This window comes from Jaculus jaculus, chromosome 2, assembly GCF_020740685.1.
Source record: "Jaculus jaculus isolate mJacJac1 chromosome 2, mJacJac1.mat.Y.cur, whole genome shotgun sequence".
NCBI lineage: Eukaryota > Metazoa > Chordata > Mammalia > Rodentia > Dipodidae > Jaculus > Jaculus jaculus.
Genome location: NC_059103.1, coordinates 79632468 through 79646543, shown reverse-complemented (window position 1 = coordinate 79646543; position 14076 = coordinate 79632468). Strand labels below are relative to the sequence as shown.

At 37.2% G+C, this 14076-nt stretch overlaps 1 protein-coding gene and 1 pseudogene across 2 annotated transcripts in view; both read right to left on the bottom strand.

Moving 5' to 3' along the window:
* Nucleotides 1–14076, bottom strand: part of Grid2 (glutamate ionotropic receptor delta type subunit 2) — a 1510676-nt gene that overhangs the window by 1273984 nt on the left and 222616 nt on the right. The gene's annotated exons all lie outside the window — the stretch shown is intronic.
* On the bottom strand, nt 5434–7016 carry LOC101613268 (annotated as a pseudogene).

Below are 14076 nucleotides of genomic sequence, written 5' to 3'. Positions count from 1 at the left end.
ATAAGTCTTTCAGAATGTTGATGTGTATCACATCAACTGTGGAATAATGACCAAACCCAAAGGCACAGATCTTTCTCTCTCTTTCTGCTGTTTTCTTTGAGCTGGCACATCACTCTCTGCATTTAGACTTGGACTTGGGCTGAGAGTTCCACCATTTTATCTCCTGGTTCACAGTCCATGGGACTCGAACAGTACCCAAAGCATCATTGGTTTTCCTTGATCTCCAGCCTCAAAATTTGGATCGTAGATTCTCTAAGTCTATAAGTCAATTATTACAGTAAAAATCTCTCTCATATGCATGCATACTACTAGTATGTGTCATATACATGACATATGCCATGTAGCAATAAAAATATATATACTATGTAAGTACATGTCATATATAATATAGAGTACATTTGAATCAATAAACCTGTATGTGTGTGTGTGTGTGTGTGTATATATGTGTGTGTGTGTGTGTGTGTGTGCGTGCGTGTGTGTGTATGTGTATGTGTATGTATGTATGTATGTGTGTGTGTGTGTATATATATATATGTGTGTGTATATATATATATATATATATATATACATACACAGTATATAGTATATAAATAAAAGTATTTGCTACACATATAACATTCACTACTACTTTTGTTTACCTGGAGGACACAGAGTAATACCCTACATTGCTCTGCTTAATGCGAGTATAGATATGATATTTGTGTGTGCTTTGTGTACTGAGGATTTATATATAGTTACTATTCTTTGTTGCAAATAATTGAATGGTAAAGATTAATATTTTAGGATTGACAGGTTTTATAACTTTGAAGACCCAAAGGTACTAATGAGAGGATTAAATTTTAGATACCCTGTGGTAGCTTGATTCAAGTGCCCCCATTTATTTATGTGTACTGAATACTGGATTCCCAGCTGGTGGCAATGTGGGAATTGGAGCCTCCTGGAAGTTATGTATTGTTGGACATGGACTTGGACTGTTATGACCATCTTCCTTTTGCCAGTGTTTGGCACACTCTCCTGTTGCTGGTGTCCACCTGATATTGGCCAGGCAGTGATGTCCACCCTCTGCTCATAATATATTTTTTTCCTCTTGCCAACAGGGAGCTACTTGAGTCTGTAAGCCACAGTAAACCTTTCCTCTCACAAGCTGCTTTTGGTCATATGCTTTCTGCCAGCAATGTAAAGCTAACTGCAACATATCCCAACCAGGGAACACTTGATCCTACAATTAAATTCATTATCTCACTAATCTTTCAGAACAATTCTTGTGTAGAATTGTCCCCTTGCTATTTTTTAGTTTATGTGATAGTTTTTCATTGATGCCTCATAGTCCAGTGTTTCTCAACACTGTATTTGACCATTTGGAAAGCATGAATTCCTTGCTGAGAAATTCAGGTAGCTTAATTTTTTTTAATTGTTTTTTGGGTTTTTTTCTCCAAGGTATGGTTTCACTCTGGCTCAGGTTGACCTGAAATTTCACTTTATACGAGTCTCAGGTTGGCCTTCCCTTGAACTCAAAGCAATCCTTCTACCTTTACCTCCTGAGTGCTGGGATTAAAGGTGTGCACCACCACACCCAGCTTAAAACAAACTTTATTTTTATTTATGTATTTGAGAGAGAGAGAAAGAGAAAGAGGCAGAGAGAGAATGGATACGCCAAGGCCTCCAGCCACTGCAAACAAACTCCAGACCCATGCTCCCCCTTGTGCAGCTGGCTTATGTGGGTCTGGGTAATTGAACTAGTGACCTTTGGCTTTGCAGGCAAACACCTTAACTGCTAAGCTATCTCTCCAGCCCCTGGTGCTAATTTTTTTAAAACAGATTTCAATAAATGATTTAAAAATAAACTAGTTCTTAAAAGTCAATGCCTTGCATTTGCTTTTTATTTAATTTTACCCAATCCTTAGTTGCAGTAACTAATTGATAAAATCAGCTCAGATATTCTAAAGTCTGCAGCACAATAGTGTTAAGTTTATTCACACTGTCAGGCAACCAAACCTGAGACTGTTCTCATCTTGAAAAACTGAAATTCTTTAGCCCTCTATTAATTTACATTAACTTATTTTAGATATGTCATATAGGTGAAATAATGTTTTAAAACTTTAAAAAATTTTCATCAATAATCAGATTTATTGTTTAACCAAAAGAATTGTGTTAAAATTCTTCCTTATAAAGTTTAATCTAACCACAATATACTTTTTTTGTACTACAGAATTTTGCATGGTGTTTGAATTTAAAATGCAGTTAATATTTAAAATATTGTTATTTATTTACCTTTTTATTTACTTATCTATTTAAAAGAGAAACATAGACAAAGAAAGAGGCAGATAGAGAGTGAACATGGACGTATCATGGGCTCCTGACACTGCAAACAAACTAAAGATGCATGCACCACATTGTGCATCCATTTTTAAGTGGGTACTGGGGAATCAACCAAAGGCTGGCAGGCTTTGCAAACCTTTACCACTGAACAATCTCCACAGGCCCAGTTAAAACTTTTGTATCAATCTTTTCTATAACTTCTGACTTGAAGAATTACTTGATTCAGACTCCTCTAAAGAATGAAAAAGTTTTCAAGAGAATTAAGAGAAAAATCATTTTAAAAAGGAGTGGTGGTGGATGACAGGAGGGGAAGGGAGAGGAGGGTAGGAGAGGGGAGGGGAGGGGAGGGGAGGGGGAGGGGGGAGGGGGGTAGGGGAGGGAGAGGGAGAGGGAGAGGGGGAGGGGGAGGGGAAGGGGAAGGGGAAGGGGAGGGGGAGGAAAGGAAAGGAAAGGAGAAGTTTGTGGGATGGGCAACTAATTATGAGATGTACAGCTGAAAGTGTTGGCACAGATAAATATTGCTTGCATAACTTGATATAAGCATACAAAATGAATTTCATAGTTTGTGCAAAACAGACCAATCTCCAGAAATCTTTCTCAAAATGCTGGTGTTGCTATGCCTTTTTCCTGACTGAAAGCCTTCATGGTTGATATTCTTGAGCGGCAGATAAATTGATGTATAGACAACAACATGAAGTTTGGACACCTAGTGGCACTAAATGATGCAAATGTATGACAAAATTTATTTGGACTACTTCTCTGAAAAATATTGTGCATATATTCCAGATTTCTACATTCTATAACAAATATAATATTATAATTGTGCAAAATGTGATATTTATTAAAACTTACTACATTTTATAGCAGACTTATGGCAGAGTCTTTTGAATAAAACCCAAGTATTCTCCATTTCTATTTTGATTGCTTTCTATTCCATATTTATTCAAAGAAAGTAACAGATATGAGGCTAATATAGTTGAAAGGTAGTATACTTTTTTTTTGGTGACTTAAAGTTTATTTTCTTAAAAGGTGGTTATTTTTGCAATGCCAAAGTTATAGGATTATATGAAGAAGCAATGTATCTCCTTTTCCTTAACCAAGCTTTTTTTTAAACTTTCTTCACAAAGGCAATTTTTTTTTGTTAATCTCATAGATAATGATATAAAACAAGTGAACAAGCTTTCTCCAAAGGACTATACAGTAAAAATTTTAGGTTTTATACTTACTTATGGTCTCTGTCATGTATTATTTTATAACCTCTTAAAAAACTAAAAACCATTTTTAGTTTGTACCATACAATAAAAAGACTAGGCTAAGCTTGGTCTATGAGTGGTAGTGTTGACCCTGATATAAAATATCTACTTCGGCTTGTCAGAGAAACAGCTCTCTCCAGGCAGCTTATTGCCCAACGCAGGGCAGTACCTGATTTACAAGTGAGCACTGTTAGACAGAAATAGACGTGAAGAGTCTCTGATCACTTGATTTCATCTGCTCATTTCATAAATGTGCTAAACACCTACTATGTGCACTTATTTTAGCAAGATTTTTCTCCAGTGTTCTCTACAAAACAATTCTTCTAGTTTATCAAACTAGAATTTAGGTTTTACAGTCTAATTTTAGGTGAAATTAGAATTAAAATCAAGAGAGAATTCATGATTATAAAAAAAATGAATCTAGCTAACAATATCTTTTCAGTCAATATAAGTACATCCTTCTTAAAGTCACAGTCTACATGAGGAAAAATATGTAATGCTATTATGCCATTAAAAATATACCTTTTGGGCTGGAGAGATGGCTTAGCGGTTAAGTGCTCGCCTGTGAAGCCTAAGGACCCCGGTTTGAGGCTCGGTTCCCCAGGTCCCACGTTAGCCAGATGCACAAGGGGGCACACGTGTCTGGAGTTCATTTGCAGAGGCTGGAAGCCCTGGCGCGCACATTCTCTCTCTCCCTCTATTTAGCTTTCTCTCTGTCTCTGTTGCTCTCAAATAAATAAATAAAATAAAATATATATATACCTTTTATGTCTCCTTTTCAACTTACTGGCCTCTGCTACTAAGTATTTTCATTCTCACACAGAAGCCCAATCATCTGTAGCTAGGATCCACATATGAGGGAGAACATAAAGGGAAGAGAAAGGAAGGGAGGAGGATACTTAAAAGGTTGATATTGTATATATGTAATTACAATGATTGTAATGGGGAGGTAATATGATGGAGAATGGAATTTCAAATGGGAAAGTGTGGGGGTGGGGAGGGAGAGAATTACCATGGGATATATTTTGTAATCATGGAAAATGTTAATAAAAATTAAAAAAATAAAAGATACCTTTTTACCCCATACTTTATTGAGTATGTGTAGTATTGGGGATCAAACCCAGCTAGTACATGCCAAGGAAGCACTTTACCACTAACTACATCCTGAGCCCGAGGTTGAAACTTTTTCAAAAAAATATTGCCACATCCATAATACCCTCAGACAATTCCTTCCCACTTCCCTAATTTGCTGTCATGTCATAAAATGTGGATCCAGGCAAGGTTCTTTAACAGCTATTTCAGCCATAAACTACTACTACAGCCAAGCATGGTGGCTCATGTCTGTAATCTTAGCACTAAGGAGCCTGAGGCAAGAGTACTGTCATGAGTTCAAGGCCAGCTTGGACTATTGAGGGAGATTCTATCTCAAAAAAACAAAAACAGATTAGATTTAAGGGCACATATTGCCTCTAAAGCAATTTGCAATTCTGCTTTTTTTATCATAGAGGGAATGAATAGACATGCTTCCTCCAGGATAAAAACTGTAACTGTTAGCTTTTTGAATCAAAAATGAGGGACACCCTTAAAAAATAAAAACCAGAAGGAACACAGAACCTCAGTATTAAAAATATAAAGGTTTCCCCTATTAGAGATCTTTGGTAAAGACACTAACTATAGTTGATTGCCCACACCACCAAAACATGGCATGTTTTGTAGTTCAAATGACTGTGATTTTCCTTTTAACTATTTAAACAGAAGGACCAATGCCTTGGGAGATCATGGGAAATGTAATGGCCTCCCATTTCTCTTAAACACAGGTACACAGAATCAGTCCATGGGTAGAAGGAAGAGTGGGCCAGTGTTACTGTTTCCTTTCCCCTCTTTGTGTCCTTTTCTTTTCCTTTTCCTTGTGCTCCTGCTTGGCTAGTTTGTCCCTTTCTCTCTGCAGCTTGTCCCACTCCTTCTTCCTCTGGGACTCATCCCGAAGTGAGTCCCTTTCCAGTTTCGGAGCATTGAGAACATCTTCCATGTTGGTATTTCAGAATAGGGATTTGTCAGAAGAACTTTACATTGTCGATGCACCTGAGTCACCCTTTTCATCTACTTCATTCTCTTCATCTATCATGTCAGCATACTGGGCCAGCAGGGCGGCTTTTCTCTGTTTCTCCTGACACCATCCTGGGCTACACAACAATCTGAGCCTGCTTCTCAATGAGGGTAGCAATGGCCTGCACCTCATCGTCTTTTTTCACTTTGGTGACAACATTCTGCGTTTCAGACCATCGTTCTACAATTTCCTTGCAGATATCAAGGAGGGAATCTTCTTCCAGGAAAGCAGAGAGGATACCCTGCAGAGCTTCCAGCCTCTCTTCCTCTTCCTCCTCCTGCAGGACACCAAGGATGTAGGCGCTGTACACGGCTTGGTCCACTCCCAACGCCTCCAGCTGTCCGTCCAGCCAACACCCAAAGCCCCCGCGGTCTCCCTTGCCGCGGGCCTCCTCGGCAGCTCTGCTGGGCACCGCCAACTTGGGGCCAGGGTCCTGCCAGCCCCCACCCCCCCATGCACTTTTTAATAGCACAAACACACATGTATAAACACAAAATTTAACAGAAGGATATCTAAAGTATAGAAATCCAGGGATTCCCTGGAGAAAGCACTGTGAGGATGAAGGTACAAGTACATTCAATAAATAAAATAAACTATATGAACCACTGGATAAAAACAGCAAACAAGCTAATGACTCAAAAAATCTGAAGGTATTGAGACATATACCTTTAATCCAAGCACTCCAATAGCAGAGGCTGGAGGATAGTGACTTTGAGGTCAGTTAGGGACATATAGCAAATACCAGGTCAGTTTGTATGCACTGTGACATTCATAACAAAACTGAAGACTCCAATTCCCTTCCTGTAGTTGCCTGCAAGTTTATGCTATGACCAGGACAAGTCACATTGCTAAATGATTCAATTAGAGCTAGGTATGTGAACTGTACTGTACTGTTGAAAATAAGGAAAGCCTGAGAAGCCATCTAGTAGGTATCAAACTGCTAAACAAAGAACAGTACTATACTTATGAAAAATATAAATCATAAAGTCTTTATAATAATGTAACTAACACAGACATGTTTATCATTAGCAATCTTTCTTTTAACTCCCTAAATAATTGCATACTTCCAAGCTATGGTGCTTAATAGACACATTATTAAAATTAAATCTATGATTCTATTTTAATAAGCAAGAAATACCGAAGGAAGGGAGGGTTCACTGCCAACATGACTATGTAAGAAGAGAAAATCATTTTTATAGAAGATGGGAACAGAGAGCCAGGAAAGGCAGACTTGAAATTGCAGGGAGGCTGTGGGAGAACAGTCACCTGGGCAGGTTCAGCCCATCACCTGCTGGCACAGCATCTCCTAGGAGGAAGGGTGTGGTTCCTCCCACCATGACTGATAAGAATCACAGATTTGTCACAGCACTAAGGAAGTTCATGACAAAAAGACATACTGCTTTAATGTGAGCATTAGCTGAGCTTAAATATAGAGCACAGCTGTCTAACCACACAAATGCTTCTGATCTGATATCATTCAGATGATTTTTTTTTTCTTTTTTACTGATTGCACTTAGAAATAATCTTAATACTATCAATAGAAGAAATGGATCAACTCTGGGTCAAAGCAGAAAATCACTGATTTCCTACCTTTAAAAATATTTTATTTTAGCCAGGCATAGTGGCTCATGCCCTTAATTCCAGCACTTGTGAGACTGAGGTAGGAGGATCACTGTGAGTGTTAGGCCAGCCTAAAGCTACAGAGTGAGTTTCGGATCAGCCTGTGCTATTAGTAGAGCCTGCCTGGAAAACTCATAATAAATAAATAAATAAATAAATACATACATACATACATACATAAATAAATAAATGTTTTCTTTGATGTCCTTTAAGTAACAATGCTGTTGGTTCCCGGAAGTATTAGATGAACTTTTAATTAAATTATTTTACAATGCTAAGAATTATTAGAGAACACATAATACATTGGGTAAGTTAGTAAACTAAAAGATCAAAGAATCTAGACCCAAATGACAATGGTACCAAAAATTCTACTTCCTAAAAGGCAGATCAAATGTCTGAACCTTCATCAGGCCCTTACAGGCAACACCTGAACCACAAGACACTGGAGAGGGTAGGATCAAGACTAACCTTAATCTTCTACATCTTCCCTCCCTCCCTCTCCATCTCCCTCTCCCCCTCTCTCTCTCTCTCTTCTCTCTAACTCTTGTATATTAGTTATCTTTTTCCTCATTTTCTTAGTGGGCACTGACCTGTAATTCCCAGTAAAAGCATCGGGCTATCACCCACAATGAGCTTTGAATCAGAGAGACCTACAGGTTTCCTAAAACAATGAGAGATTTCTGTCAGAGTACTTGATGACCTGCCAAAGGTTAGTGGTAAGACTCTACTGCTAAAGACACCATATGCAGTTGACACATAAAATGGAATGGCATGGCTGGAAGCTAGAAGAGGGTCAGTCCCCAGACAGTCAGCAGGTGCTCCATGGGCAACTGGAGGAAAATGACCAATATCTGTCCAAGCAACTCAAGGTCTAATCTACTTAGCAGCAAATAACCTGTTGTGATGCACACATAAGTGCAATAATGGCACACAGCCATGGTGGGAAACCAATTGCTCTTGATTCGCCTAAATGATCCCCTCAGTGGTACAAGACCCATAGCTGGAGCTGGGAAACAAGTCAGAATCATACCCAAACATAAGCCCACTCTCTAATATCAAGCTACCATCAATCATGGGCTACAAGAGGGCCTACACCTATTAAATTCTCTATAAAAAAGTAAGGGTTATCTCATTTGTCCTTCTGTTGGAGAATCTGCTTCTCTTTTTCAGATAGATGCAGATCCTAAGGAGAGAGCCACCCCATCATACCTCAAAAGGGTCCCTGCTGAAACTAAGGAAAATTGGCGAAACAAGCAAGGTGCTGTTTTCCTGATGAACCAGATACCAGCACAAGGGGGAAGGAGTCCAACACAGAGAAAAATCAACACCTACCAAATCAGAGAGATAGAGCCCCAGAGGCCTCTATCACTGAAGCAGACTAAAAATGAACCCAAAATGGCTCAAGGAAATTTTGCGGAAGAGGGGGCAGAAAGAATGTCAGAGCCACATGTTGGGTCATGATATGCAGAGACATTTATTTTACCCATAACTGTGGGTTAACTCCACAATGCACGACCCATATACCTCAACAAGGAGGAGCCAATGGGAAGGGGGTAGGTTATGGATGAACTGAATAATGGTACCAAACTGACTGTATTTGCTAAATACAAAACTAATTAATAAAAAACATAAAATAAAAGATCAAAGCTAATCAAGGAGACCAAACTTTATTGTCAGTGAAACTGAACAGACTAAAATATATGAACCAGTCATTCCCTGCAGGGCCAGTTAACTCTCTACAGAATATGTTGAGAATTGCACTTATGCAAATTCACAATATAATAGCTGCATTTCAAAGAACGAAAAGATGAAGACAACAAGATTTCAATGACATTTTTTAATCTGCAAGAGGGAGTGGAAGAGAGTGCTCTAATAAAAAACAATGGAACATTCTTAAGGGTCTGCAATACTCTAATATATGAGAGTTACTGAGCATTATAAAATATATTTCCTATGTAAAAATTGATAATCCTAACACATAAAGTACAAATTTTGATAACAATACTCAAAATAATTTTGTTAACTTGGAAATCACCAGTGGGAGAGAGGCAGTATTAATTTGATTGTTAACTAAGGATGCATCTAAATATTAAAAATAATATGTGACACTAAGTAGGCATTCAGTAATTTCAGCATGGTCAGCAGGAATGTAATAGCCACATATTTGTGTGACTATGCTACTCAAGGTAGAATTGATGCAAAACTCTGATTTATTAGCAAAAGGATATCATCACATGGAATCATCTCACTGTTAGTAAACTTGATGAGTTTTATAAAGTTCATTTCTATTATCAGTTTCAGGAGCTGTGATTGCTCTGAACTGAAAGAAACAATGTAGTGATTCGACATAGTCCATTTTTTATCTTCAATGCCAATAATTATTTTATGTTGTTTATTTTAACTGACAAATTAATTGAAGATCAATCTAGGAGAAAAGGTAAGGATCACTATAATGAGTACAATTTTATAAAGATTGAAGATAATTATATTGGAGTAGTGAATTGTATGTGGAAATAGGAAAAAATGGTGAAGAAAATAATGAACAATCCAAATACAACATAGCTCAGCAACATTTTCTCAGTCTCACCATGACATCTGAATTGAAATAAATATATATTTTAAATGTGTTTATATATAATTAAAATTAGAATATATACATATATACATATATATATAATGATCATGATCTTATGTATAATTTGCAAAGGTGATGTCATATGCTAACCATGGAATTGTACACCCAGGGCTTTATGGATAAACCCTAATCTATGTTATTGCTGGATGGAGACCTGTTATAGAGCAGTTGTGATAATGTAAGAAGGAAAAAAAAATAACATTTTACACACAGACTGAACCACAGTCGTTAATACCACACCTCACAAAGACAGGAAGCCAGCAGACCAACTTTAAGCATGGTTGCAAGCATGGGGTGAATGTAGTCCACAGAGTCTGGAAGACTGTTCCACTAAAGGGCAAAGATTCATGCAGAGCCAGGTTTCACAAATAATGGTAGTAGATCCCATAGGGCAAGGCATAGTTTTAACATTGGTACAATACAGCCAATGGACACTTGTGCCTTTTTTCCACACAGTCTATGTGAATAGCCACTGCTTCAAAAGTGGCATTTGTCACAGAAAGATCTAAAGTTTAATATGGCCATTATTCCCTGAGAAAACCTGTCAGGTCAGCTGGCAGTATCAGATGAAGTGGTAGCAATGGCAAATCTATTTAAACTGACTCACTCTAGTAGCATTAGGTTTCACACTATGACCCTAGAAGACTATTTATGTTTAGTTCAAACAATATACAAAACACCTTAAAATTTAATATTATCTACAACTTACATTAGTCAGTGTCTGAGGTACAGCAATACTCAATTGGTTGCTGAACTTGCAAATAATAGAAAGAAAGATCATATAACCCAAATGCCCATGAAGTAAATTATACTGTCAAATTACAGTAACTCATATGGACTGACTCTATGAGAGTCTAACATAATAACAATAAAATAATATAGCACTAGCTATATGGAACTAGGCTGTGTTTAGTGAGCATTAGCTATCCCATATAAGTAAGCATCTTAGTAATACAACAGCAATTCTCTTCCTACGATGCCTATTTCTATTCATCCTGTGAGAAGGGCCTGCCCATTCCTGATCTTCCCACATACCACATTTCCGTCTTTCAATTCAAAGTGATGACACAGGCAAAAATATTGTTCCCCATTACCAGCTATAAAGGTCTTATTGTTCAAACTCCCAATAAAACAATTCCTAAATGCAATTTATATTTTCTAACCAACTGTATTTACACAGTAAAGTCACACAAATATTTATAATAAATCCCCTATGCATTTACATCACTTATTAATTTACTTATACCTCTGTCAAAAAAAAAAAAACCTAAGCAAATATATTTGGGTATCTACTATAGCATAATACATGGTATAGTGCTATCTAAGTATCTTGTGTGGATAGTTGTGAAGTTGAAATAGGCTCTAGTCATATAATCACACAACAATATAAAATACAGCAGTAATGATTATGACAATGTGTGACACAGTGTGTTATGTAACATTACATGATAAAAGAGACCTGATTTAGGAATGGGTTTCTTTGTGAAAATAATGATTCCCCCAGAAGCAAAGACGGGGAACATTTTTTGAGTGAAGGTGGTTCTATGTGCAAAGATGTGAATAAGATTCTGAGATGACTGAGGAACTCAAACTTTTACCTGTCAATATGAATCAGCTTCCAAGACATATGTACAGTATGGTGCGAAGCAGAGACAAAACTTGACTTAGTATTTTTTTTTAATTTTTCTTTTCTAGTACATAGCCTTGTCCTGAATAATTTCAGGACATTAATTTCTGTGATAAACTCTTCTTGATGTGAAGCATAATGTTCCAGTGTAACTGATGGTGTTGGTAGAAAGAAAATAGCTATCTAAAAGTAAGCTTGTCATGAAAACAGCAAGACACTACTAAAGGTACACATTTATATATTCATATAAAAATGCATTCAACATGCCATTGTCATAATGTGCTAAAAACACTCTACTTATATTATTTGCTAATGTGTGCTCTAGGAGGCATTCAGTATAATTTCATCCACCCTTGAACATATATTAACATATGTACATCTAATATTGTCAAACAACTCTAATGTTATGATTGTTAAACATTATCAACAAACATGGGAAGAAATTTTATTTTCCAAAACTCAGAGCAAATACCATAAAGTAATGTAATATTAAGGTTTCCAAGGCCAATCTTCATTAATTTATACCATATAAGCACCCCCATTTCTATTGATAACCGAATATAATTTTCTAGTTGTGAGGTCATCTAAAATGATTAAGATAATGATGCAAGAGATAGCAATTTAGGGGGAAGCTGGTCTCTGGAACCACAATGAAGATACTTTATTATCAAATGTAAAGGAGGGTGATACCCTATCTACTGAGGATGGATCTCAAAGCACCTGTACATTTAACCTTATTGCTATACATTTTTGGTTTTCTCTTGCAATTAGATCAGAAGCTATTTGTTATTCTTTTTTGAGATTGTGTGCTTGCTACTAGAAACAGAAAATACAAGTATGATAGAAATTCTTCCCTTTTTATTAATTAGATTTGTACTCAGCGAATACAGTCAATTTGGTACCACTGTTAGGCTCATCCATGTCCTACCTCCTCCTCTTGGCCCCTCCCTGTTGAGGTTTATGAGTCATGTATTGTGGAGTTAGCCTACAGGTATGGGTAGGATAAATGTCTCAGCATATCATGACCCAACATGTGGCTCTGACATTCTTTCTGCCCCTCTTCTGCAAAATTTCCCTGAGCCATATTGGGTTCATTTTTGGTCTGCTTCAGTGATGAGGCTTTGGGGGCCTCTGGGTCTCTGGGTATCTGATTTGGTAGGAGTTGATTTTTCTCTGTGTGGATCTCCTTCACCCTTGTGCTGGTACCTAGCTCACCAAGAAAACAGCACCCTCGCTTGTTTCGCCAATTGTTCTTAGTTTCAGCCGGAGCCCTTTTGAGGTATGATGGGGTGGCTCTCTTCCTTTTTAAAAACTAGTATGTGCCTAAAAAGAATAGAAATCAGGAGCTAGATCAAATAATTTTGTCCAGGGTCAAAGCAAACTAACTGTTTATAAACCCAAGGACAGTAAACAAAATGTAGTACATATCCACAGAAAAAACAGAGATATAGGGGAAGGGACTTCTAATGCATGGTGCTACTACAAAATTGGCTTTTATGACAGCAATCATCTTTGCCATAATCATTGACTAATGTACCCTCCTGGCCACAGGGCATTGAGTGGACTTTCCACAGGATGTGTATTCATGGGATGGTAACTATGACAATAGCTATTTGTTTGTTATGATATAAGGATAGTCTTTCATTAAATGTTTATGTTCTTTAACATCATATTAAAGACATCAAAAATAAGCTCAGGATTCTGCTATCACTGGTTTCCCATTTTAAAGGAGAAAAGGACAAGGTAGATTAATAGGTTATGTCTTCTTCTGTTTTCTAAGTTTTGTCTTTTTCTGAAAAATATCATCATTTATACTACTATTTGTACCAAAATTTGTAAGCATCCTTATTTCCTTTTAATATTTATCATCAAATATGTTTCATCATTTATATTTTTTATACTTTACAAATATATCCTGAATCTAACCACTTCCAATCACTTCCATAGCTATCCCCCTGATGCAAGCCACTTACTTCAACTGAAGGATTTAGTAAACTCTTACTTGTGATCTCATCTCTAACTCCTATTCTCAAGCACAGAAACAGGTTAAGAATTGTCAATCCTTTTTTCAAAAACTTCCACTGTTGTTTCATTATCCTTTTAAATAAATCTATTCTTGTTTTGCAGGGAGGAGATCTGGGTCAGATTCACACATCACCTTCCATAGCTTTGCACTTGGTTCTTCTTTTCTAAGCCTTTGATCATCTTGATCCTATGGCAGAGAACTCATTCTCCCCAGGATATTTGTGTGAGCTCTCTGCATCTTCCCCTTTACCATTTACTCTTTTGATCCTGTGTGTCTCATGCAATCTTTCCTACTTGGCAAGGCCTACAAGACACCCCATTCTCAGCCCTCCTTAGCTCTATCACTCGTTAGCATGTAACAGTCTTTTATTTACTTCATATTACCCAAGTATTACGTGAAACTGGATTATTCACTTACACCCATGTCCTCCTCTAGAATTCATGATAGGTCAATCAAGTATTTCCTGCTGTGACTTATGAATTGCAATAT